Source organism: Mobula hypostoma, chromosome 15 (genome assembly GCF_963921235.1).
Source record: "Mobula hypostoma chromosome 15, sMobHyp1.1, whole genome shotgun sequence".
NCBI classification, from domain to species: Eukaryota; Metazoa; Chordata; class Chondrichthyes; order Myliobatiformes; family Myliobatidae; genus Mobula; species Mobula hypostoma.
The window spans coordinates 66343747-66369639 of NC_086111.1; the positions used below are offsets into that span (position 1 = coordinate 66343747).

The 25893-nt window shown below is 44.3% G+C and overlaps 1 protein-coding gene across 1 annotated transcript in view; it reads right to left on the reverse strand.

The window, feature by feature from the left end:
* si:ch211-161c3.5 (uncharacterized protein C3orf18 homolog) overlaps nt 1-21876 on the reverse strand; it is a 92392-nt gene extending 70516 nt beyond the window's left edge. The window contains exon 1 of the mRNA XM_063068420.1: nt 21556-21876. The gene's annotated coding sequence lies outside the window, so the exon portion shown is untranslated. The remainder of the gene's footprint in view (nt 1-21555) is intronic.
* Nucleotides 21877-25893: the final 4017 nt, after the last annotated feature.

Genomic DNA, 25893 nt, shown 5'->3' on the forward strand with positions numbered 1-25893 from the left:
GAATCCTTGTATTTAATAACTGATAGAACCTCTTTTAGCAGCAATAACCTCCACCAAACATTTCCTGTAGCTGCTGATCAGACTTGCACAACAGCAAGGAGGAATTTTAGACCATTCCTCCACATAAAACTGTTTCAGTTCATCAATATTTCTGGGATACCTTGCATGAACAGCCCTCTTCAGGTCATGCCACAACACCTCAATTGAGTTAAGGTCTGGACTCTGACTTGGCCATTCCAAAACATGGATATTCTTTTTAAACCATTCAGTTGTTGATTTACACTTTGTGTTTCAGATCATTGTCTTGTGCATCATCCAACTTCAGGTGAGAAACCGATACTCTGACATTCACCTGTAAAATGTCTTGATAAAAATTTTTAATTCATCGTTCCCTCAATGATTACAAACTGTCCAGGCCTTGAGGCAGCAAAGCAGCCCCAAACTATGATGCCCTTCCACCATGCTTCACAGTTGGGATGAGATTTTGGTCTTGGTGTGCAGTATTCTTCTTCCTCCAAACATAGTGATGTGCATTTCTGCCAGAAAGTTCAACTTTTGTCACATCTATCCACAGAATATTGTTCCCAGAAGCATCGTTGAAGCATTGCAAATTTGAGATGTGCAGCATTTTTTTTTGGAGAGCAGTGGTTTCCTCCATGGTGTCCTTCCATGAACACCATTCTTGTTCGGTGTCTTTCTTATAGTGGACACATGAACAGAGAACAAGTTCTAGAGGTTTCTGCAGGTCTTTTGCTGTTACCCTCAGTTTCTTTTTCACCTCCTCAGTGCTGCACATTGTGCTCTTGGTGTGATCTTTGCAGGATATCCAATCCTAGTGAGAGTAGGAACAGTCCTGAATTTCCTCCATTTGAAGACAATTTTGCTTGCTGAAGCAGCAGAGGTGTGGTTTTTGAGGAGGATGCAAAGAATATCATGGATGAAATGAATATCTAATGAGGATGCCATGAACAGAGCAAAGACAAAAAGAGAAATAATGTAAGAGATCATGAAAAGGCAATGTAACTTCATTGGACATGGGATTAGGAAAGAGGAATTAGTATGCACAGTAATTATGGGAAAGATTGAAGGGAAGAAAGCAAGAGGAAGGCGAAGGCAAATGATGATGGAGACAGCAGCCAGAGAACTCGAAATGAATACCAATGAATCGACCCACTTGCCCCGAAACAGGAGTGTGTGGGCCATGGCAGTCAAAGCTCAAACTGAGCATGGCACCTCATGATGGTGATTCTCTTACTGCAGACTGAAGAACACTCAGGTCTTTAGAAATGCCTTTGTAGTTTTTTCCAGCTTCATGCATCTCTACAATACTTCTTCTAAGGTCCTCTGAAAGTTGTTTTAATCGAGGCATGGTGCACATAAGCAGATCCTTCTTTAGCATGCCACCTCTACAAACCACACCTCCAATCTCACCCCATTGACTGGAACACCTGGCTCCAAATAGCATTTGTAGAAGATATCACCCCAGAGGTTCACTTTTTTTTAAAACTTAGACTGAGGTTGTTTAAATGGTGTACACAGTTTTGAAGAGAAGTACAACTGTTTGGTGTGTTATTAGTTTAGGCAGATTGTGTTTGTCTATAATTGTGACTTAGATGACGATCAGACCACATTTTATGAGTAATTAATGCAGAAAGCAAGGTCATTGCAAAGGGTTCACAAACTTTTTCTTGCAACTGTACATGTCCTTGTGCATATGACAATAATCTCGACATTGACCATTGGCAATTCACTTTCAAGCTTCTTCACACACCCACCCTTATGATTGATTGTTTGTCCATCGTATATGACGATGACAGTCAGATTTGAGCAGCTCTTCAGATGACGTGAACTGCATGAAGAAACCTGTCCAGGAGAATGTTTTTAAAGTGGAAAAGCCATTGACCGGAACAGTTCCACTCTATTGGCCTTGAAAGACTAGGTCCAGTAGTACGTGTTTTCATCACAACTGGGGTCTTCCTTGGTTGCAGTGGATGACCATGACTCCTTCTGTGCCCTGTCATGCCTTTTGATCTCCATAAGTGTGGCAGAACCACCTTCCTGGCCAATGTACCTCACCCATCCATGCCACAGGAGCTGACTTCACATGCGAGAACAGACATGTCCCTATCTCACCGAGATATGAGCCCTGTGGGCTAGCCTCACCTAGTTTAGCACGAATGTTGAAATGCTGCACCAGAATGTGATCTCTATCATGACCAAACAGCCAACTGAAGCCACAGATGAGAGCTAAGTTATGGGGTATCCAGGGAGGGGTAGTACCTCTGATAAAGAGGCTGCTGGTGTCCATTTCTGGGTAGCTCACTCACCTTTGAACTCCACTGGCAAACAATCTTATACACTGGGTATAAAACTCTAACAATCTTGGCTGTAACACACTCAATGACTGAAGATACACAGATTTAGATGATTTAAATGATTTGAAGATTTGAGAAAATAAATCCCTCCTCATCTCAGCCCTACGTGGTTGACCACATCCAAAGGATGATGCCCTCTTGATCTACACCGAACACTTTGAGGAAGAGCTTGTGAGTATCTACACCTGCTAATCCCTCAGTGAAATCCTTTTTGAAGATCTTTTCTCTGATCTGGGAACTTACATTGAGGAAAAATAGAAAAACAAAATAGATACAATAAACGCAAACACGAGGAAAACTGCAGAAGCTGGAAATTCAAGCAACACACATAAAAATTGCTGGTGAACACAGCAGGCCAAGCAGCATCTCTAGGAAGAGGTACAGTCGACGTTTCGGGCCGAGACCCTTCATCAGGACTAACTGAAGGAAGAGATAGTAAGAGATTTAAAAGTCGGAGGGGGAGATCCGAAATGATATGAGAAGACAGGAGGGGAAGGGATGGAGCTCAGAGCTGGAAAGTTGATTGGCAAAAGGGATACGAGGCTGGAGAAGGGAGAGGATCATGGGACGGGAGGCCTACGGAGAAAGAAAAGGGGGAGGGAAGTCCAGAGGATGGGCAAAGAGTTATAGTGAGAGGGACAGAGGGAGAAAAAAGAGAAAAAAAGGGAAAGAAAAAAATAATTAGATAAAAATAAGGGATGGGGTATGAAGGGGAGGTGGGGCATTAACAGAAGTTGGAGAAGTCAATGTTCATGCCATCAGGTTGGAGGCTAACCAGACGGAAAATAAGGTGTTGTTCCTCCAACCTGAGTGTGGCTTCATCTTGACAGTAGAGGAGGCCTGAATAGACATATCAGAATGGGAATGGGACGTGAAATTAAAATGTGTGGCCATTGGGAGATCCTGCTTTCTCTGGCGGACAGAGCGTAGGTGTTCAGCGAAACAGTCTCCCAGCCTGCATCGGGTCTCACCAATATATAGAAGGCCACATCGGGAGCACCGGACACAGTATATCACCCCAGCCGACTCACAGGAGAAGTGTCGCCTCATCTGGAAGGACTGTCTGGGGCCCTGAATGGTGGTGAGGGAGGAAGTGTAAGGGCATGTGTAGCACTTGTTCTGCTTACAAGGATAAGTGCTGGGAGGGAGATCAGTGGGAAGGGATGGGGGGGAAACGAATGGACAAGGGAGTCACATAGGAAGAGATCCCTGCGAAAAGCAGAAAGTGGGAGGGAAAGACGTGCTTAGTGGTGGGATCCTGTTGGAGGCGGCGGAAGTTACGGAGAATTATATGTTGGACCTGGAGGTTGGTGGGGTGGTAGGTGAGGACAAGGGGAACCCTATTCCTAGTGGGGTGGCGGGAGGATGGGGTGAGAGCAGACGTGCGTGAGATGGGAGAGATGATTTGAGAGCAGAGTTGATGGTAGAGGAAGGGAAACCCCTTTCTTTAAAAAAAAGGAGGACATTTCCTTCATCCTGGAATGAAAAGCCTCTTCCTGAGAGCAGATGCAGCGGAGACGCAGGAATTGCAAGAAGGGGATGGCATTTTTGCAAGAGACAGGGTGAGAAGAAGAATAGTCCAGATAGCTGTGAGAGTCAGTAGGCTTATAGTAGACATCAGTAGATAAGCTATCTCCAGAGATAGACAGAAAGATCAAGAAAGGAGAGGGAGGTGTCGGAAATGGACCAGGTAAACTTGAGGGCAGGGTGAAAGTTGGAGGCAAAGTTAATAAAGTCAACGAACTCAGCATGCGTGCAGGAAGCAGCGCCAATGCAGTCGTCGATGTAGTGAAGGAAAAGTGGGGGACAGATACCAGTATAGGCTTGGAACATGGATTGTTCCACAAAGCCAACAAAAAGGCAGGCATAGCTAGGACCCATACGGGTGCCCATGGGTACACCTTTAGTTTGAAGGAAGTGGGAGGAGCCAAAGGAGAAATTATTAAGAGTAAGGACTAATTCCGCTAGACGGAGAAGAGTGGTGGTAGAGGGGAACTGATTAGGTCTGGAATCCAGAAAGAAGCAGAGAGCTTTGAGACCTTCCTGATGGGGGATGGAAGTATATAGGGACTGGACATCCATGGTTGAAAATAAAGCGGTGGGGGCCAGGGAACTTAAAATCATTGAAAAAAATCAGAGCGTGAGATGCGTCACGAACATAGGTGGGAAGGGATTGAAAAAGGGGGATGAAACGGTGTTGAGGTATGCAGAAATGAGTTTGGTGGGGCAGGAGCAAGCTGAGACAATGGGTTTACCTGGACAGGCAGGTTTGTGGATCTTGGGTAGGAGGTACAAATGGGAAGTGCGGGGTGTGGGAACTATAAGGTTGGTAGCAATGGATGGAAGATCCCCTGAACTGATAAAGTTGGTGATGATCTGGTGTACTGACCTCTACCTTGCCAAGGCACAGTGACAATTCGCGGATGCCTCCTCTTAATTACCCCTCGATCATGACCCCACTAAGGAGCACAATGCCATTGTCTCCCACCCCTTTCTAGATCTTTCTGTCTCTGTCTCTGGAGACAGCTTATCTACTGATGAATACTATAAGCCTACGGACTCTCACAGCTGCCTAGACTATTCCTCTTCCCAGTGTCTCTTGCAAAAATGCCATCCCCTTCTCACAATTCCTCCGTCTCTGCTGCATCTGCTTTCAGGATGAGGTTTTTCATTCCAGGACGAAGGAGATGTCCTCCTTTTTTAAAGAAAGGGGCTTCCCTTCCTCTACCATCAACTCTGCTCTCAAATGCATTTCTCCCATCTCACGCACATCTGCTCACCCCATCTTCCCGCCACCCCACTAGGAATAGCGTTCCCCTTGTCCTCACCTACCACCCCACCCACCTCCAGGTCCAACATATAATTCTCCATAACTTCTGCCACATCCAACAGGATCCCACCACTAAGCACATCCTTCCCTCCCCCGTCTCTCTGCTTTCCGCAGGGATCGCTCCCTACGCAACTCCCTTTTCCATTCGTCCACCCCATCCCTTTCCACCGATCTCCCTCCCGGCACTTATCCTTGTAAGCGGAACAAGTGCTACACATGCCCTTACACTTCCTCCCTCACCACCATTCAGGGCCCCAGACAGTCCTTCCAGGTGAGGCGACACTTCACCTGTGAGTCGGCTGGGATGATATACTGCGTCCGGTGCTCCGAATGCGGCCTTCTATATATTAGTGAGACCCGACGCTGGCTGGGAGACCGTTTCGCTGAACGCCTGCACTTTGTCCGCCAGAGAAAGCAGGATCTCCCAGTGGCCACACATTTTAATTCCACGTCCCATTCCCATTCTGATATGTCTATCCACGGCCTCCTCTACTGTCAAGATGAAACCACACTCAGGTTGGAGGAACAACACCTTGTATTCCGTCTGGGTAGCCTCCAACCTGATTTCATGAACATTGACTTCTCTAACTTCTGTTAATGCCCCATCTCCCCTTCGTACCCCATCCCTTATTTAATTTATTTATTTATCTTTCTTTTCCCTCCCCCCCCCTCTTTTTTCTCCCTCTGTCCCTCACTATAACTCCTTGCCCATCCTCTGGGCTTTACCCCCTCCCCGTTTTGCCAATCAACTTTCCAGCTCTTAGCTCCATCCCTCCCCCTCCTGTCTTCTCCTAACATTTTGGATCTCCCCCTCCCCCTCTCAAACCTTTTACTATCTCTTCTTTCGGTTAGTCCTGACGAAGGGTCTCGGCCTGAAATGTCGACTGTACCTCTTCCTATAGATGCTGCCTGGCCTGCTGCATTCACCAGCATTTTTTATGTGTATTGCTAGATACAATGTACACTTAGTGGTCACTTTATTAGGTACATGAGTAGAACCTGGTGAGGTCTTCTGCTGCTGTAGCCCATCCATTTCAAAGTTTGATATTTTATGCTACATTGGAATGTAGTTTCTCATTCTCAAATTTCAAAGTGAACTCTATCATATTGTGATCACTGTTCCCTAAGGGTTCCTTAACCTTAAGCTCTCTTATCATCTCTGGATCATTGCACAACACCCAATCCAGCACAGCTGATCCCCTAGTGGGCTCAACAAGCTGTTCTAAAAAGCCATCCCTTAGACATTCTACAATAGTTCTAATAGTTCAAAAATTCTAATAGTTCTACACACCACTATTGTAATGCATGGTTAGCTTTGCTGTCGCTTTCCTGTCGCTTGAACCAGTCTGGCCATTCTCCTCTGACCTCTCATTAACAAGGCATTTTCACCCAAAGGAGCACCACTTACTGGATTTATACTTTTGTTTTTCGCACCATCCTCTGTAAACTCTAGAGGCTGTTGTGCATGAAAATCCCAGATTAGCAGCTCCTGAGAAACCACGCTGTCTGACCCCAACAATCATTCCACAGTCAAAGTCACTTAGATCACATTTCTTCTCCATTCTGATGTTTAGTCTGAACAACTGAACCTCTTTGACCATATCTGCATGCTTTTATATATTGAGTGGCTGCAACATGATTGGCTGATTAGATATTTGCAATAAAAGCAGGTGTACAGGCATACCTAATAAAGAGGCCACAGAGTATGTAGCAGGTATCAATGAGGGGCCATCGCAGATAATGCTGATGCTTCAGTGTCGCAGCTACAACAGTTCAATCCTCACAGTGGAAGAAGCCTGGGTTCAATTCTGACCACCAGTTCACAGAGTTTGCACGCTTTCCCGGTGACCATAGAACATAGGTATTACAGCACAATACAGGCCTTCAGCCCACAATGTTGTGCCAATCTTTTAACTTGCCCTAAGATCAATCTAACTCTTCCCTCCTACATAGCCCTTTATTTTTCTAACACAGAAATGGCTATCTAAGATGTTCTTACATGCTCCTAACGTATCTGCCTCTACCACTATACCTGGCACACATCCATCACTCTGACATCTCTGACATCTCCCTATACTCTCTTCAATTCACCTAAAAATCATGGTACGTTGCATTAGCCATTTCGCGCTGGGAAAATCTCTCTCAATATCCACTTGATCTATGGCTCTTATCACATTGCACATCTCTATCCTCCTTTATTCCAAAGAGAAAAATCCTTGCTTGCTCAACCTATCCTTATAAGACCTGCTCTCTAGTCCAGGTAGCAACCTGGTAAATCTCCTCTGCACTGTCTCTCGAGTTTCCTCTTGGTTCTCTGGTTATCTCCCATGTCCGAGGACTGCTGGTTGGTGGGTTAATCAGCTACCCCCAGTGTGGAGGTGAGTGATGGAATTTCAGGATAACTGATGAGCATGTGAGAAAGATTACAGGGAATCTCATAGGGGAATGGGAATGATAGAATTGCTCTGAAAACCAGCATAGGCTTGATAGGACAAATAGCTATAAGAAGATAAATTTTCTTATAAAAATAGGTAGGGGGAAGTGGGAGGGTAAAAGCTGGAAGGTGAGGGTGGATCCAGGTGAGGGGGTTGATGAACAATTATGATGCCAGAAGCTGGGCAGTGACAAAGGGCTGAAGATGATGGAATCTGATAGGAGAGGATGGTGGGGCATAGAATGAAGGGAAGGTGGTAGGGGAGGAGAACCAGTGGGAAGAGAGACTGAGTGACGGGCAGATGGAGAAGAAGAGAAATGTTTCTGCTGCAGGAGGTGGCATTGGATTTATGCCACTACATGAAAAAGGTCTGTAAAACTAAATTATCGTTAATTAAACAAAGAAAAAAATGCTGGAAATTCAAAGCAAATCAGACAGTAAATATGAAGAAAGAAAACCATTAATGTTTGGACTAAATTATGTTGGTGTTCTAATGAGGTTAGTGAATGGTCATTGAACTAAAAATTAACTCTGTTTATCTCTCACCAGATGCTGCCTGTCCTGGTGAGTAGTTTGAGAATCAAGCAACACACATAAAAGTTGCTGGTGAACGCAGCAGGCCAGGCAGCATCTCTAGGAAGAGGTGCAGTCGACGTTTCAGGCCGAGACCCTTCGTCAGGATGTAGTTTGAGAATGTTAGGTTTTATGTCAAGTTTCCAGCAGCTGCAGTATTTTATATTCATCATACTTCTCAAAATACGCTGAAATATTCTGAAATACTCTGAGACATTCAAAATACTTCCAATCATTGTATAGCTAAAAGAAAGGGGTTTGCATTTAGAGTAAGAGTTACACAGCGTAAAACTCATCTCTGCTGGCAAAGTTTCCGAACTCAGCTAGTCCAATTCGCCTGCGTTTGGCCCTTATTCCTCTAACTTCTCTGTATAATTAGCCAAATGCCTTTTAAATGTTGCAATTGTATCCATCTCTACCAGGCTTATATAATTTCATGCCTTGAGACAACCAGAAGTCATTTTGGATGAATGAAATACATTTTTGTTTTTCCCTGTGGCTACATGGGATTTCCTTTCCTCTGGTTGATCTAATTAGAGCTGTAGAGCTCTACAGCACAGAGAACATTGCATCAACATCAACACATCATTGGGGTTGAAGTTGAGAGATTTAAGAGCTTCAAGTTTCTATAACTGAGCATCACCAATAGCCTGTCCTAATCCAGCCATATTGAAGCCACAGTCAAGGAAGTTTACTAAAGTGCTTACTTTCTCCGGAGGCTAAAGAAATTTGGCATACACCCGTCCACCCTTACCAATTTTTTAATCGCTACACTATAGAAAGCATTTTATCTGGATGCATAATGGTCTGGTACGGCAACTGCTCTGCACGTGACCACAAGAAACTGCAAAGAGTTTGTGTACACAACTCAGTACATCGGGGCCTTCTCTTTCTGAACTCTGTCTACACTTCTCACTGCCTCAGCAAAAACAGCCACCATTAATCAAGGACCCCACTCACACCGGACATTCTCACTTCTCTATTGTCCTATTAGACAGAAGATACAAAAGCATAAAAACACATACTGTACAGCTCAAGGACAGCCTCTCTCCCGCTGTCATCAGACTTTTGAACAGACCTCTTGTACGATAAAATGGACTCTAGGCCTCACAATCTACCTCATTGTGATCTTGCAGTTTATCATTTACCCACACTACACTTTCTCTGTAGCTTTAATACTTTATTCTGCATTGTTATTGTTTTACCTTACTCTAACTCAAATGCATTGTGCAATTATGATCTGTATCAACTACACACAAAACAAATTTTTCACTGTATCTTGGCAGATGATCAAAGTAAACTTTTTGTCAAAGTACGTATGTGTCACCATATACAACCCTGATATTCATTTTCTTGTGGGTATAATCAATAAATCCTATAACCATAATGGAATTAATGAAAGACTGCATCAACAGGCAGAGAATCAGTGTGCAACAGACAAATGGTGCAAATCCAAAAAGAAAGAAAAAAATAATAAATAAATGAACAATATATATTGAGAATGTAAGAGTTCTTGAAATTGAGTCCACAGTTTGTGGGAACAGTTAGTGATGGGGTGAGTAAAGTTTAGTGAAATTATCCCCACTGGTTCAAGAGCCCAATGGTTGAGGGGTAATAACTCTTCCTACAATAACAAACCAATACCTTTCCACCTAATTCTTCCATATTACCAAGTTCCATCTGCTTGCATTTGATCCATACTTCAGTAAACCTTTCCTGTCAAGTACCCGTCTAAGTATCTTTTAAAATCTTGTAATTGTGCCTGCCTCTACCATTTCTTCTGGAAGCTTGTTCCACACACACTCCACCCTGTGGTCTCCTTTAAATATTTCCCCTCTCACTTTGAACTTGTGCCCTCCGAGGAAAATTATTGTGGTCATTCAGCTTACCTTTGCTGGGAAAAGACTCGCTACTCACCTCAAAGATGCAATTCAGCAGGTTAATTGCCCCCCGTAAGTCAGTAGGTTCATTGTCATAGTATGTGAGATTGCAGAGCTGCGTATCAGACTGTGGTTAGCAGTACAGGGGCACCTCTGGGGACTATTCTGTCCCGCTTCCTGTTCACTGTCTGCACCTCAGGCTTCAGATACAACTCACAATCCTGCCACCTGCAGAAGTTTTCAGATGATTCGGCAGTTGTGGGCTGTATCAGCCGGGGTCAAGAGGCTGAGTACAGAAGAGCAGTGGACAACTTTGTTGAGTGGTGTGGGCTGAACCACCTGCAGCTCAACATCACTAAGACAAACGGGGTTGGTGGGGGACTTCAGGAAGGTGAAAGCACTCTGCATTCCCATCTCCATCAAGGAAATGGATGTGGAAGTGGCCCAGGGATACAAATACCTAGGAACTCACCTGGACAATGAACTGGACTGGACTAAAAATACAGGGGCTCTGTACAAGAAGGGACAGAGCTGACTGTGCTCCCATCATTCAAGGTCTGCAGTACTTTGCAGCCTCAGTGGTGGCCAACATTCAGTTCAATGCTGTGGTCTGCTGGGGCAGCAGAGTAGGAGCAGCTGACGCCAAGAAGATCGATAAGCTCGTCAGGAAGGCTGGTTCTGTTCTGGGGGTGGAACTGGATTCCCTGGTGATTGTGTCCAAGAGGAGGAAGCTGCAGAAACTACAGAGCATTATGGACAATCCCTCTCACCCCCTCCATGACATACTGGACGAACAGAGGAGCAGCTTTAGTAACAAATCGATTCCACCGAGGTGCACCACTGAACCCCACAGGAGATCCTTTCTCCCCGTGGGCTACATGACTCTACAACTCCTCCTCAAGTTTACAAGTATATGGTTTCATTGCACATCTGTATTTTGCACTACCACTTTTTAATGCATATTTTGTGTTCTTTTTTGTACCTCAGTGCTTACACTTTGTATTTTAAAGCACTGTATTTTTTTTTGACTGAGCAACCTTGCAACAGTAATTTCCTTCAGGATAAATAAAGTTTTATCTTATCTCATCTTAAGCTGCCCCTAGCATTTGAGTGGTAGAATCTAGGGAAATTATAGGGATAATGGGAGCGGGGGTGAAGAACAAAATATGGGATTGGTGTAATTACCACTTGCTGGTCTGTCACAAACATGAGAAAACCTACAGATGCTGAAAATCCAAGCAACACACTCAAAGTGCTGGAGGAACTCAGCAGACCAGGCAGTATCTATAGAAAAGAGTGAACAGTTGATGTTTCGGGCCAAGACCCTTCATCAGGACTGGAGAAGAAAGATAAGAAGTCAGAGTAAGAAGGTGCTGGGACGGGAGGAAGAAATACAAGGTAGTAGGTGATAGGGTGAGAGAGGGTGAGGAGTGAAGTGAAGAGCTGGGAAGTCCATTGGTGAAAAAGAGGTCTGTGCAGACTCAGTGATTGATAGGTTTTTACATTGCTGTGTAACACTATGACTCCAAGACTAACTTTCAATGACTAGATCGTCCTGTCTTTCATAGGCACAGTTCTCCCCACTATCAACAGCATCTAATGGAGGCACTGCCACAAAAGGTGCTATGTACCATTAAGGATCCTCACCACCTGACCATGTGCATTTCTCACTGCTACCATCAGGTAAGTACTACAGAAGCCTGAAGTCCATAAGTTTCAGGAAGAGCTAAATTTCTATAGCCATCAAGTTCTTAAACCAACCAATCTTCACAGAATAAAACACGATGGATCATGTCTTGTACTTGTTTCTCAGAAAATGCTGGAGGAACTCAGCAGGGCAAGCAGCATCTATGGAGAAGAATAAACTTTGACTATTCCTCTCCATAGATACGGCCTGACCTGCTGAGCTCCTCCAGCATTTTGTTCCTGCATTTTCAGCATCTGTAGAATCTCTCGTGTTCATGGACTTCTCTGTGCTTCATTTTCACTAACATCTTGTTTGACACAATCTCTCTTTCTCACCCTTGTTTTACTTATGTATAATTTATAGTCTGTGTGAAGTCTAGATCCACCTGCATGTAATGCTGATGCAAGCAAAGTTTTCCATTGTATCTGCGTGTTGGATTAGGATCCAAATTGTCTTTTTTCCTTGTAGTTTTCCTTTTGTTCTTTTTCCTTGTTTATATGCTTCTGGAATCACCTATTTGTCCATAAATGTGCAGCGGAATTTCCATAATTTGTAGTGTAGTGTAGCTGGTTCTGTATCTTTAAGTAGTTTCTTTACTTGTGACCCTGTGTTATGGCAGCATATGTAAATTGCAGACCCTCCTATGTTATAAGCTGCCCTTATCAAAACAACTCCCTTTTCGATCCAGTCTGAGCGAGTTTTCAGTAGAAAGATTGACCATGACGTGAGGTTCTTTCTCTCGTTTCTCCTTACTCATAATAGAGTGAGTTGGTTACATGTAGAGTTAGTTACCTGCTGCTGTGCTTTACTGCTCTTTCTGAAGATTTAAAGATTAGCTTTGTTTGTCACATGTACATGTAAGAGTGGGGGAGTGGAGATACATTTCTCTCAAAGGAGGTGTAAGGAGCTCCTTCCCTCCACCAGCCTACAGGTCACTCTTGGGAAAGGTGTAGTAGCTGCTCAGGTCTCCCTTCCCCCCCCCCCACCCCCTCCCCGCGGAGCAGGGTCATGTAAAGCCACAGAAGCAGGCGGTGGATGGTCGTATGAGCAGCTGGTGCATATCACAAGTCCTGGTTATGTGACCACTGACACCAGGCAGACAATCTCTGAAGAGTATTGATAATGGCTGGAGTCACCCGTCTTGTAAAGACACTGCCCAGAAGAAGGAAAGCCACTTCTGAAGAAAAATTTACCAAGCACAATCATGGCCATGGAAAGACCAGGATAATCCACATGGCACATAATCGAACACTGAAACAGAGTGAAATGCATAGTTTGTATCAAGGATATGCTAGAGAGCCCACTAGTGTCACTATGCTTCGGTCACCAACACAGCATGCCCACAGCTCGCTAACCCTCACCCATACACCTTTAGACTGTGAGAGGAAACAGGAACACCCAGATGAAACCCATGCAGCCATGGTGAGAACGTACAAACACTTTACAGATAGCAGTGAGAATTGAACACTGATCGCCAGCCGACACAATATGCTTCCTAAAGAGCCCTGATGAAGGGTCTCGGCCTGAAACGTCGACTGTACCTCTTCCTAGAGATGTTGCCTGGCCTGCTGCGTTCACCAGCAACTTTGATGTGTGTTGCTTGCTTCCTAAAGGACATCTTTAGGAAACGGTGTCTCCGAAAGGCAGCATCCATTATTAAAGACCTCCAGCACCCAGGGCATGCACTTTTCTCACTGTTACCATCAGGTAGGAGATACAGAAGCCTGAAGGCACACACTCAGCGATTCAAGAACAGCTTCTTCACCTCTGCCATCCGATTCCTAAATGGACTTTGAAGCTTTGGACACTACCTCACATTTTTAATATACACTATTTCTGTTTTTGCATATTTTTAATAATCTATTCAATATATGTAATTGATTTACTTATTTATCATTAATGTTTTATTTTTTCTCTCTCTCTCTGCTACATTATGTATTGCATTAAACTGCTGCTGCTAAGTTAACAAATTTCACGTCACATGCCGGTGATAATAAACCTGATTCTGATTCTGATTCATGCCACTGCACTGCAATGCTATGAACACAAGATTTGTGTCTCATCCTTGACTTCTAAAGTACCTTCTGGCAAATATAATCTCCAGATCCGATGTGGACTCATACGTGCACAGGACAGCAAACTCCATATGACATGATGATCATTGCAATGTACTCACTGGAGTTTAGAAGAATGGGGGGTGGGGGGGGTTGGATTTCATTGAAACCTACCAAATACTCAAAGGTCCAGGTAGAGTGGATGAGCAGACGTTGTTTCCAATACTGAGGGAGTCTAGGACAAGAAGGGACACCTCACAATAGAAAGGCATCCCTTTAGAACAGGGATGAGAAGGAATCTCTTTAGCCAGAGGATTGTGTATCTGTGGAACTCGTTGGTACAGACAGCTGTGGAGGCCAAGTCATTGGCTATATTTAATGCAGAGGTTGATAGATTCTTGGTTAGTAAGGATCTCAAAGGTTATGGAGAGAAGGCAGGAGAATGAGGTTGAGAGGAAAAATCAATCAACCATGATCGAATGCTGGAGCAGCCTCGATGAGCTGAATTCTGCTCTCACATTTTATCGCCTTATTAAATGTTGGCCAGCACACTTGCTCATGCTCAAAAATAATAATGGGATCTTACTCTGTGAGGCAGATGCCCCTTCCACAAAAATCACAACTCCTGTGCCTCTCCCAGTAATGCCCTGGGAGTGGCCAAAGTTTTTGTGCTGAACTCTCTGGAGTGGGACTCGAAGTTGAGACTTCCCCGACTCAGGGGTGAGAGGGTTAGCCACTGAGCCAGGGCCCACACTACACTACTGTACTCACTTGTCACCAGATTTTAATTTAGCAGTGTGGTACTATAACAGCTGAAAAATGAGCTGCTCTTTAACGGTTTGCGTTCTATAAATATACGAGGCACAATTTATAAATCAGAAGAGAAAACGGCAATAGTTCATTTGAGGCTTAAAAGTACAACCGTGACCCAGTAACTGAGGGGTGAAAAATACTCTCAGGGTTTTATGTTCTTGGAAACTGTAGCGTTCAATGTGCCATTTTAATTGGGAGTTTGCTGTACAAAAACTGGTGGGATTGTCTAGTAAAGAGACAGCCAGTTTGGAAATTGTGGTGGAACCCATAGCTTCATTCCCCCATGTTCACCCCAAAATGGGATTTAAGCTTTAGGGATAAAAGCTTCAAAGAAACTTGGAGCAAAGGAGGATGAGAGATTGATCAATAGAGGTGTACAAGATGGTAAGAAGCATAGTTTGAACAGACAGCCAGAGGCTTTTTCCCAGAGCTGAAATGGCTAATATGTGGGGGCACAATTTTAAGTTGATTGGAAGAATGTATGGGGGGGATGGGGAGGATATCAAAGGTAAGTTTTGTTACACAGAGTGGTGGGTACGTGGAACCCCCCTGCCAGAGGTACTGGTAGAGGCAGATACATTAGGGATATTTAAGAGATTCTAGATAGGCACATGAATGTAGAAAAACGAAGAGCTACACAGGAAGGAATTGGGCGGACGCTGGTGTAGTGGCATCCGCAACAGACTTCGAGGCGAGTGGTCCCGGCCTAAATCCAGCCGGCTGCTTGCGCACTTTCTATCCCTGCTGGTTTGAGCGTCGAGCTAGCAACTTGGCCTCGTTAAAGAAAAACAGACAAATGCTAAAGCAGCAGCAAGGTTGCTGCCTGATGCTCCACAAGGCGTGCAGAGGAATGGCATATAGGAGGGAAGGATTAGATTGATCTTAGAGTAGGTTAAAATGTCAGCTCAACATCATGGGCTGAAGGGCCTGTACTGTGCTGTAATGTTCTATGTTCTATGTTCTATGTTCTAATCTACACCCCTTCAGCAGTTTGCACAGTTGAGCTAAAACAAAATACGGCTGGAGAACTTTGGCCCCCTCCAATGCAAAACTGAAAATCCACATGAGAATAACACTGTTGAAAATTATTGCTCCATGTCCCAGAAGTGGTGAGTGACTCAGGAAACGGTGCAAGAAGACAGCGGCAAAGATAGCAATTACCACATTGCATAACAGATCCCGGAGGCACAGATGTGAGGATCTTCACTGGTTATCTATAGCATGTGTAGTTGTTGTCTCAAGCCAATAAAATTCAAAATTAAATCCTGAGGCTCAAATTGGGTTGATAGTCCCATGCACTCTGTGTTGCAAACCCTTCCCAACAGTGCCCTCTAGTGGTAGTGCCAGCAAGCACATTGTAAAATGCATTTTGGTCAAGAGGGACTCTGGACGTGATGTTTACAAATTCCATCAGAATCAAAATCAGGTGTATTATCATTCACACATAATAAGTCATAAAATTTGATGTGTTGTGGCAGCAGTACAATGTAATACAAATATACTATAAATGGCAATAAGAAATACATGCATATATAAAAAATTACATAAATAGTGCAAAAAGGGAAGAAAAATAGTGAATGTTCATGGGTCCTGGACCTTTCAGAAATCTAATGCTGGAGGGAAGTAAGCTCTTCCTAAAATATTGAGTATGGGTCTTCAGGGTCACGTACCTCCTCTCTGATGGTAGTAGCAAGAAAAGAGCTTGTTCTGGGTGATGGGGGTCCTTGAAGATGGATGTCACCTTTTTGAGGTATCCCCTTTTGAAGATGTCCTCGATGGTGGGGAGGGTCGTGTCCAGGATGGAGCTGGCTGAGTTTACAAGCCTCTGCAGCGTTTCCCGATCCTGTGCACTGGCCCCTCCATACCAAATTGCGATGTAGTCATTTAGAATATTCTTTACGGTACATCTGTACAAATTTGCAAGAGTCCTTGGTGACATACGAAATCTCCTCAAACTCCTAATGAAATATAACTACTGATGTGCCTTCTTCGAAATTGCATCAATAGGTTGGACTCGGGATAGATTATCAGAGATGTTGACACCGAGGTTCACTACCATGGGCATACATACCCAGCAAGTAAATGGCATGAAAAGTATTTGTTCGCAGCAACAGCACAGTATATTCCAGACGCAGGCAGGAGATACATAAATTTGGCCTTAACTTTGATGACAAAGAATGGGGAGAAGTTGTTGTTGAACCTTGAGGTCCGATTCTTCTGGCTCCTGTACCTCCTGCCTGACGGAAAAGGCCATGGCCCAAATGATGGATGCCAGCTTCTTGGGACACCACCCTCTGTAGATGGAGGGGAGAGATGTACTCGTGAAGGAACTGGCTGAGTTCACTACTTTTTGTAGCTAATAATCCAGAAAAAAAAATCTACCACACCAAAATCCAGAAAAGTGCTGGGAGCACCTTTCCCAGCCCCACAAAGACTCTGGCTTTGTCAAATGAACAGGAAATTGGACTTTAAACAAAGATTAATAGTGGACAAAATGCTGGAGGAATTCAGCAGTTCAGGCATCATCTGTGGAGGGGAATAAATAGTCAATGCTTCAGTCTGAGACCCCTCTTCAGGACAGGAAACTAAGGGGGGGAAGTGACCAAAATTAAAAGATTGGGGGTGGGGGAAGAGAGGTTGAGGTGGGGGGACTAGGCCTAAGGATTGGGAGCATTCAAATCTCAGGAGTGGAGAACTAAGAAACTAATAAATCCAAGATAGAACATGAATGGACGAAGGTAAGAATTATTAAAAACAGACTTTAGAAACTTTTATGGAGGCATGAAAAGGAAAAGGCACGTGAGAATAAATGTGGCCCCTCACAGAGAGTGGCAGGATAATTTATAATGGGGAACAAGAAAATGGTAGAGGAAGTAAACAATTACTTCGTGGACGAAGGCGGCAAAACGGGCCAGATACATTCGATGATCCAGGGTCTAGTGACAATTGGAAACAGAAGGGACTGCGCATTAGCCAACAGTCGTACTAGAGAGGTTGGTGAGTTATAGAATCATAGAGTCAAAGGCCCTTCAGCCCAACTGGCCCTTGCCAACCAAAAATGCTGATTCAAGCTGCAGTAGTTCCATTTGTCCATGTTTGATCCATATCTCTCTAAACCAGGGGTTCCCAACCTCCTTCATGGCATGGACCCCTACCATTAATCGAGGGTTTCGAGGACCTCAGGTTGCGACCCCCCCCTACTCTAAACCTTTTCATTCCACGTACCCATTAAAGTATCTTTTAAAGATGGTCGTTGTACCTGCTTCAACCAATTATTAATAGCTCCTACTACGTACGCACCACCCTCAGTGTGAAGATGTTGCCCCACAGGTTCCTTTTAATTTTCTCTCACCTTAAACCTATACCCTCCAGTTTTTTATTCCCTCTCCCTGGAAAAAAGACCATCAGGAGACACAAGAACCTGAAGACGCCGGACAGACACACAAAATGCTGCAGGACCTCAGTGAGTTAGGCAGCATCTATGGAGGGAAACGAGCAATCGATGTTTTGGCCCATAACCTTGCATCTTCACCGCATGCATTTCTCTAACTGCTGGTAACTTCTTCCTTCTCTCTTTTTACCTTCTCCATTCTGACTCCCCTCTAACCTCTCCTCTTCCTCACCTGCCTATCACTCCACCCCCCCCATTCCCCTCTGCCTTCCCATTCTGCCATGCTCCTCTCTCCTCTCTAGTCAGATGCGTTCTCCTTCAGCCCTTCACCTCCCAGCTCCTCACATCATTCCCTTTCTCCGTCAAAGGCCCCTCATTGGTCAGGGTCCACCACGGATGTGACAGTACACGAGCCAGGACAGTATGAGATGGAGAGCAAGCTGTTGCCTATGCAGCAAGTTCCCCCTCTCCATGCTTCTGATGAACCCAAAGGAAAGGGAGAGACTGATATAGTTTGGCACCGACAGCATCACAGGAGTTGCCAATCAGTGTTGAATTCAACATAAAACTGTCTTCGAGACTCAGCTCCAGATTTTTCCTTGGGGTTTACTCCCGAAGTATTCCCCATGAGTGTGTATCGCCACAAGGCAGCACAGGTTTGAGATCAAAGTGTTCCTTCTCCTAGATGAGCTGCCAATCATGGCTGATGAGCCCCAACTGCCCAGAGTGATTGGTTTTAAAACGCCAGTAACCCGCTTTTCCCTCTTCTCCTGTCTGTAAAAACAGTTCCACCAGGCTTTGTGCTAAGCCACACGTGAAGGCCAGGAACTAAACTTGGTCGTCAGAGGCTATTTGAGATGCATGCTAGCATCTAATAGGTCGTGGGAACTCGTCCCTAACTACCATGCCCCCCCCCGCCAGCTATAACCTTCCTCTCCCTATCTACCTGTCTTCCCCCTCTCACCTGGGCTCACCTATCACCTGTCCCTTCCCCTACCTTCTTATTCTGGCTTCTGCCCCCTTTCCTTTCCTGATCTGATGTTGTTCTCAGATTTCCCTTAAATATTTTACCTTTCACCCTAAACTTATGACCTCTAGTTCTAGTATCAGCCAACCTAAGAGGAAAAAACCTGCACACATTCCTCCTATCTATACCCTTCACAATTTTGTACACCTGTATAAGAATCTCCTGCACTCAAGCCGGCTGGTGATGCAATGACGTTTGGCGACGGACCCGGGAGCGGAGGTTCCCGGGTTCGAAACCAGTCGGGTCCGCTCCCAAGTACGCTTTCTAACCGTGCCGGGTTGAGTGTCGAGATCGCAACTCGACCTCGTGAAATAAAGGGGAAAAAATACTGCGAAAATGTCCATGTGGGGAGTGGCGTGCTGCACAGTCTCTCTCTCTCTTGTTCAGCGCCTTGTAAAATGCCATGAAAAAGACATCATCGCAGACACACGCACACACGCAGACTCACCGACTCACATGCACGCAAGCACACGCAACAAAAAAGAATCTCCTGCACTCAAGGGAATAAGGTCCTAACCTATTCAATCTTTCCCTGTTCCAGCAATGGTGCTCTCTGGTATCTCCAGATAGACAGACAAAAGGGAGGACAACCATATCATTGTTTCCATTAGGTAGTGCAGTGTTAGTACTGCTGTATCACAGCTCCAGCAGCCCAAGTTCAATCCTGACCTCCAGTGCTGTCTCTGTGGAGTCTTCCTGTGACCGCATGGGTTTCCCCCCCACATCCCAAGTTGATGTTTAAGAGACCAGTGTCAGTCGTCCCTAGTGTGTTGGTTGGTGTTTAAGTTGATACTGTGGTTAAGAAGACACGTGCAGTGTCCAAGCCAACATTAGTCGGGGTATTGAGTTCAAGAGCCATGAGGTAACGTTGCAACTCTGAAAAACCCTGGTTAGACCACATTTGGAGTATTGTCTTCAGTTCTGGTTGCCTCATAATAGGAAGGATATGGAAGCTTTAGAGAGGGTGCAGAGAAAACGTACCAGGATGCTGCCTGGATTAGAGAGCATGTTTTATGAGGAGAGGGTGAGTGAGCTAGGGTTTTCCTCTTTTGAGCAAAAGAGGATGAGAGGTGACTTGATAGTTGTGTGCCAGATGATAACAAGCCTAAATAGAATGGACAGCCCGCACTTTTTTCTCAGAGTGACAATGACTAATATGAGAGGGCATAATTTTAAGGTGTTTGGAAGAAAGAATTTGGTAGGACGGCAGAATGTCAGAGGTAGTTATTGTTGTGGTGTTTTGTTTTTACATGGACAGTGCTGAATGTCTGGAACATGCTTCCAGGGATGGTGGTTGAGACAAACACATCAGGGACATTTAAGAGACTCCTAGATAGGCATATAGATGAAAGAAAAATGGAGGGCTATGTGGGAGAGAAGGGTTAGATTGATTGTTGAGTTGGTTAAAAGATCACAGAACATTATGGGCCAAAGGACTTGTACTGTGCTGCAATGTTCTATATTCTATGCAGAAGTGGGTGGTAGAGTCTGGGGACAGTTAATGGGAATATGGAAAGATTAAAACGAAGTTCCTGTAGGATTGGTGTAGATGGGGGCTTGGTGGTCAGCCTGGGCTGACTATGTTCTGAATTCCTTTACAACATTACAGTCAGGATGCAGTCTGTCAATCCTATCCATGATGCAGAAGCTGGAGAAAGGTACAATAGTTGAACACTGCAAGGCCTCACCAAGACCATTCTGCCCTGACAATTGGGTGGTGGGATGGAGATACGTGTCTACCAAAGGAGGTGTGAGGTGCTCCTTCCCTCCACTAGCCTGCAGGTCACCCTTGGGCAAGGTGTAGCACCTGCTTAGCCCCCACCCACCCCCATCAGAGTCACGTGAAACCATGGGAGTAGGTGGTGCACATCACAAGTCCTGGTTATGCAACCACTGACAACAGGCAGACAATCTCTGAAGAGTATTGATAATGGCCGGGGTCACTTGTCTTCTAAAGACACTTTTGCTCAGAAGGAGGCAATGGCAAACCACTTCTGTAAAAAAAATTTGGCAAGAACAATCATGGCCACAGAAAGATTATGATCATATACGTCATACAACACTGCAAATAACAAAAGAGCCCTTACTGTAGTATGAGGGCAATAGCAATAGCTGAGCCTGTGTATAGTAAGCAAGTGAATCTATATGTGGGAATTAGTCTCACAATAGGCAGGGAAAAACATACCATTTCAAGGAAATAATATGTATCTTTTTTATTTAAAGATACAGCATGGTAACAAGACCTTCCCACCCAAACAAGCCGCACTGCCCAATTACACCCATGTGACCAATCAAGATTTTATGCATTTTTAAATCAGTACTCTAGAAAGGTTTTAATTCTGTCTCCTGCAGGTACAGTTCTACAATGTGAAAATGTAGTTTCATAAATATAGAGGCCTAGCAACAAGGGATTTTGCTTGTAGATGAACAGACAGAGGGGTGCTGTATTTCATATTCAGAGATAATAAGTAAGGCTGGTTTTTTTACTCACCGTTGCTACGGTTTAAGGTGATCAATCATCCTCTTCAAGATTATCCATGAAAAAATATCCTACATCTTTGGGAAGGCCAGGGACAAAACTGCTATGTGTGCCCTTTAAATATATAAATCCCAATTGATTTTAAAAAATAACAAAAAAAATTAAAACGGGGAACAGCACGATTTTAAACCATCAGAGGGTGGGTGAAACTAAAAGAGTTGCTTTCAATAAAGGCAGTTTAATAAAGAGTAGCAGGCTCATTAAACGAAATGTCGGGATTATTTTATAGGCAAGGTCTCTGTCTCCAGACACTGTTTAGCACAGCTCGGCTCCATGCAGTAGCTCCTTCCCACCATATACGCGATGATTGGCCGGTCGAGACAAACTGCTGCCAACAAGCTCATCCATCATTGGGTAATCCTGCCGTCAATCACCGGATTGGGTCGGTCCGGGACCGCTGCAGAAGTCTGACGGTATTAGCAGCAGGCTGCGTGTGGGGGGCTGTAGCCTGCCGTGTCTGAATAATGGCAACATGTCATCAGCCTTCATTTACATCTAACCACTAAACTCCATCCCATTCCACCACCCCCCAACACTCTCAGAGTACTAACAAAATCCTCCCCCCTCACCTGGTCCTTATCCTTCCCCCTCCCCTTCTTATTCTGACTTCCCCCCTTTTCAATTCCAGTCCTGCTGAAGGGTCTTGGCACGAAATATCGACTATTTATTCCCCTCCACAGATGCTGCCCGGCCTGCTGATATCATCCGGTAATTTGTGTGTGTTGCTCCAGATTTCCAGCATCTGCAGAATGCAGTGTTAACAAAACACATTGAAAAAAAAATTCATGTTCTTTCTTGCTCTGTTGCTAAAGCTGGCACAGGTGCCATCTGCCTCCAGGCTCTCATAGGTTGTTGGCAATCAAACCAGAAAGGTAACAGCAGACTGCTTAACAGCCAGGATGTCACATAGGGAGAGGCACCTGAGATCCCCAAGTGTGAGCATCTAGCAACAGTTGCTGAACAGTTGTCGGAATTTGATCTATCATTATCATCTGGTATGGGGGTGGGGGGACTACTGCACGGGATTGAAGTAAGCTGCAGGGAGTGTAAACTCAGTCAGCTCCATCATGGGTACTAGCTTCCATAGACTCCAGGGCATCTTCAAGGAGTGGTTCCTGAAAAGGCAGCATCCATCATTAAGGACCCCCCCTCACCCAGGACACGCCCTCTTCTCATTGCTACCATCAGGGAGGAGGTACAGCAGTCTGGAGGTACAGCAGTCTGAAGGCACACACTCAGCGATTCAGGAACAGCTTCTTCCCTTCTGCCATCCGATTTCTGAATGGACTTTGAACCCATGAACACTACCTCACTACTTTTTAAATTTTTTTTGTACTACTTACTTAATTTAACTAATATATATATATTTACAGTAATTCTGTTTTTTTTGTTACTATGTATTGCATTGTACTGCTGCTGCGAAGTTAACAGATTCCATGGCATATGCCGGTGATATTAAACCTGATTCTGATGTTTTAGCTGGAGGTGCAGGAGTTACAGGAGCCTTAGATCCTACACCTGGTTCAGGAACGATTGTTATCCTATAGCCATGAGGCTCCTGAAACAGCGTGGATAACTTCACTCACCTCAATGCTAAACTGACTTCATAATCTATAGACTCACTTTCAAGGACTCTCAAGTTCATGTTACATAGAAACATAGAAAACCCACAGCATGATACAGGCCCTTCAGCCCACAAAGCTGAGCTGAACATGTCCCTACCTTAGAAGTACCTAGGCTTTACCCATAGCCCTCTGTTTTTCTAAGCTCCATGTAGCCATCCAGGAGTCTCTTAAAAGACCCTGTCGTTTCCACCTCCACCACCACCGCCGGCAGCCCATTCCATGCACTCACCATTCTCTGCGTAAAAACTTACCCCTGACATCTCCCCTGCACCTACTTCCAAGCACCTTAAAACTATGCCCTCTCGTGTTAGCCATTTCAGCCCTGGGGAAAATCCTCTGACTATCCACATGATCAATGCCTCTCATTATCTTGTACACCTCTATCAGGTCACCTCTCATCCTCCGTTGCTCCAAGGAGAAAAGGCCAAGTTCACTCAACCTATTCTCATAAGGCATGCTCCCCAATCCAGGCAACATCCTTGTAAATCTCCTCTGCACCCTTCCTATGGTTTCCACGTCCTTCCTGTAGTGAGGCTACCAGAACTGAGCACAGTACTCCAAGTGGGGTCTGACCAGGCTCCTATATAGCTGCAACATTACCTCTCAGCTCTTAAACTCAATCCCACGATTGATGAAGGCCAATGCACCATATGCCTTCTTAACCACAGAGTCAACCTGTGCAGCAGCTTTGAGTGTCTTATGGACTCGGACCCCAAGATCCCTCTGATCTTCCACACTGCCAAGAGTCTTACCATTAATATTATATTCTGCCATCATATTTGACCTACAAAATGAACCACCTCACACTTATCTGGGTTGAACTCCATCTGCCACTCATCTGCCCAGTTTTGCATCCTATCAATGTCCCATTTCAACCTCTGACAGCCCTCCACACTATCCACAACACCCCCAACCTTTGTATCATCAGCAAATTTACTAACCCATCCCTCCACTTCCTCATCCAGTATTATTTACAGTATATACTTGTTAATTATTTGCATGAATTGTCTTGTTTTGCATGTTGGTTGCTTGTCTGTCTTTGTTATTTATAGCTTTTCATAAATTCTATTATGTTTATTTTATTTTGCTGTAAATGCCTGCAAGAAAATGAATCTGAAGGTAGCATAAGGTGACATACAGAATATGTGCTTTGATAATAAATTTACTTTGAACTTTGATTGCTTGATCTTCTTTCCCCGCCCTCCTCACCACCACCTCAATCCTTGCTCTCCTCGCTACCCCAGGAGAGCTGAGGGCACTTGTAAAACTACACTCATTGTCCACTTAATTAGGTACCTCCTGTACCTAATAAAATGGCTTCTGAGTATATGTTCATGGTCTTCCACTGCTGGAGCCCATCCACATCCAGGTTCAGTGTGCTGTGCATTCAGAGATGCTCTTCTGCACACCGCTGTGGTAACATGTGGTTATCTGAGTTACTGTCACCTTCCTGTCAGCTTGAACCAGTCTGGCCCTTCTCCTCTGACCTTCCTCAATTGCAAGGTGTTTTCACCCACAGAACTGCTGCTCACTGGATGTTTTTGTTTTGTTTTTCACACCATTCTCTGTATATTCTAGAGACTGCTGTGCGTGCAAATCCCAGGAGGTCAGCAGTTTGTGAGATACTCAAAGCACCCCAGCTGGCACCAGCAGTCATTCCACGGTCAAAGTCACTTAAGACCACATTTCTTCCCATTCTGATGTTTGGTCTGAACAACAACTGAACCTCTTGACCATATGGCATCATGCTGTTATGCACTGAACTGCTTCCATGTGTTTGACTGATTAGGTATTTGCATTAACAAGCAGGCGTACAGGTTCAAACTTCAAAGTAAGTTTATTATTGAAGTACATATATGTCGCCATATACAGCCCAGAGATTCATTTACTTATAGGCATACACAGTAAATACGAAAAAATAATAACAATTATTATATTATGATGGATTGTCCATAATCCATAATAACCATCTGGATATAATAATATGGGATAAACAACCAATAACAACTTATTTAATAGGTATAGTCATTCCAAACACATTTAACTTACAGAAATCAATACATGAAAAACACCATAAATGTGCTGAATTGAAAGAAGACTCTGGATAATGAACAGCGTATACAATAGTAACATCTACAACTCGTGTCATCCCAAAGGCACTCCACAATACCATTAAACAATTAGGGCTACACAGTAATATCTCTGTAAATCTTCAGAAAGCCACAATATTAAACACTACTCGAATAGTCCAAAGGTTCCAAGCAATTGACAAATGAGTATGCTTGGCTATGCCCACACCTCAGGTTTTACTAGCTTGAGTTGAAGAAAAAATAAAATAAATAAATAAAAAGAAGGAAAAATAAGAAACATAAGAACTGAATTGACAAATTTTAGAAAACACTATGTACACTCGAACACACTTAGATTAACACTACCCAGGACTGAAGGAGGAAGAGGAATAAGAGACAGAATGGTCAGATAAAACTTCTAAGGATATATTTTCATCACTGGAAACAGGATTCAGCACTCCACACAAGCATATACAATTCTGATAAGAAGTACACACCACTAAGCACAATCTGGAAAAATGAAGAAACTATCACTATAGAAGAAAAAATTAACCAATTGAAGAGCTTGACCCTCCACGGAAGACATCCCTACGATC